This window comes from Euprymna scolopes, chromosome 1 (assembly GCF_053919585.1).
Source record: "Euprymna scolopes isolate OS-2025 chromosome 1, ASM5391958v1, whole genome shotgun sequence".
Taxonomy (NCBI): domain Eukaryota; kingdom Metazoa; phylum Mollusca; class Cephalopoda; order Sepiida; family Sepiolidae; genus Euprymna; species Euprymna scolopes.
Genome location: NC_136482.1, coordinates 198789107 through 198791606, shown reverse-complemented (window position 1 = coordinate 198791606; position 2500 = coordinate 198789107).

The window sequence follows — 2500 nt, the reverse complement described above, 5'->3', positions numbered from 1 at the left end:
CACCCACGCACATACACATATACGCACGCACACACGCGCGCACACACACATATATACGTTTAATTTCTAGTTGTTTGTTTAGTTAAGAGAAATGGTACTGTACTGGGTATGGGCGCGCGCACCCGCGAAAGTGTGCGTGTGCCTTATTGTGCTTTTTTGTTGTTTCGTGTGTGAGGGTGCACACCTACCCAAGCATGCATGCGTGTAAGTGTATTTTGTGTTTTGCCTATTTATGTGTATAATTATGGAGAGACGTTTAAGGCGGGGTTAAACTTTGTTATGAAATTTTTTTTCTTGAGTTAGCAAGTAGAAGTAGTTGTCAGTTTGGAAGATGGGCATTATCTCGAATCTGCCTCCACTGCATGCGTGTATATGTTGTGATACATGTAGGTGTCTATTTTCCGCGATTTTGATGTTGGATCGGTGTAGGGCTACTCTATTACTAAGGTTTTTTGTAGCGCCTATGTAGGATTTATCGCATGCTGGACATTTTATTACATAGATTACGTTTTTTGAGGTGCAATCTACACCATTAACAAACACAACACACCGGACAACATACCACACAATACATCTCCACAAAAATACCCACTTATATACAATCCTAAGCAATACAAACCTAACTATTACCACCCAATTCAGCGAACACAATCAAAAGTCCATTCCCACAGACACTACATCGCTAACACAAACAACGAAAAAATACCTTTACTAAACAACCCCTACCAAAACACCCCCACAATGCAACACAACTACCTGAGACATCACATAATTCAAAACACTACCTACAACTCTCACCCCTCATATTCCACACAAAGAAACAAACCCCTAAGGCACCTCCCCCATCAACGGGAACAATCAGTATATCCCATGCAACACCAATCCCAACAAACAGACCTCCCCTACAACAAACCCCGACAACACAACCCTATACAACAATGCATGTATCCTCAAAAGCAACACCAATTCCAACTGAAACACAACTATCCAACACAAAAAACATATAACGACAACCCATTCAACCATTTATCACTGAACCCTCACAATATTGTACACGACACTCATTTTACAAGGAGACATCACACCACCCTAAAACACACCACTCCTCGAAACAAGGAAACAAACAACTCCCAGCATTTTTTAGGAAGCCCCCAGGGAACAACAATTCCAGGTTAGAAAAAATTAGACCCAAAATCATCAATTTATCCACATACTCCTTATCAAAGAACGAAATGGAAATACTGAAGCTGGGCCTCAAATTCTGCCCCACCCCTAAAAGCAATATAGCAGAACTAAAAAAGGACCTTAAAGAATTCGAACGGAAATTTAGACTAATAGAAACACTAGATAACAAAGGGGATAAAGATGATTCTTTAGTAAAAAACAAATTAACATATTTCCCTAATAAACAGAACAACACAAAAGAACTAAACAGCTACTTCGAAAACCTCTGGAACCTTAACCTCCAAAAAAAACACAAAACCACAAGCAACCTCACACATAAGCAAAAACAAGCACTCGAAAAGATCCGTAATAATAATGACATAATAATAAAAGAAGCAGACAAAGGCAGTGCCGTAGTAATCATGGACAGAACGTATTATGAAACAAAAATTACAGAATTACTGGATGACAAACACTACTATAAACCCATTAGTACCAACATAGATAACACCACCATCTCAAAAATCACAAAACTTTGTACAACACACAACAAAATATTAAAAAAGAAAGAAAAGGACTTCCTCACAAATTTCATTACAAAGACCAACAACTTCTACGGACTGCCTAAAATACACAAATCTGGCACAATAAAACTTGCCATCGATACACAAAACTCAGAATATATTAGCGCTCCAAACCCTAGCGACCTTACATTTAGACCCATTGTAGCAGGACCAGCCTGTCCGACAAGCAGACTTAGCAACTTAATAGACATCTTATTACAACCTTTCACAGATCAAGTCAAGAGCTACATAAGGGACGACATCCATTTTCTCACTACCTTACCACATACAGTAGAAAACGGGACACTATTAGTTACATTTGACGTTAGTAGTTTATATAGTAATATACCCCATGAATTAGGAAAAGAAGCAATACTATTTTGGATCAACAGACACGCACAAACACTACATCCCAGATTCACAAAGCAATTCATTATCGATAGTATAGACATAATTCTAAATAATAATTCCTTCGAATTCAACAATACCAACTACATCCAAACACTAGGTACCGCAATGGGAACGAAAATGGCACCGACTTACGCAACCCTTACATTAGCCTACCTAGAAGAAACCCTATATAAAAAAATAGAACAAAAATTTGGCCACAGCACTAAAATACTGTTTGTAGAATCATGGAAAAGGTACTTAGATGACTGCTTCATCCTATGGAAACCCACATGGGGGGACATCACTCACTTACACACCATACTCCAGAACCTACACCCAAAAATTAAATTCACCATAGAACAAAGCTCTACAGAATTACCTTT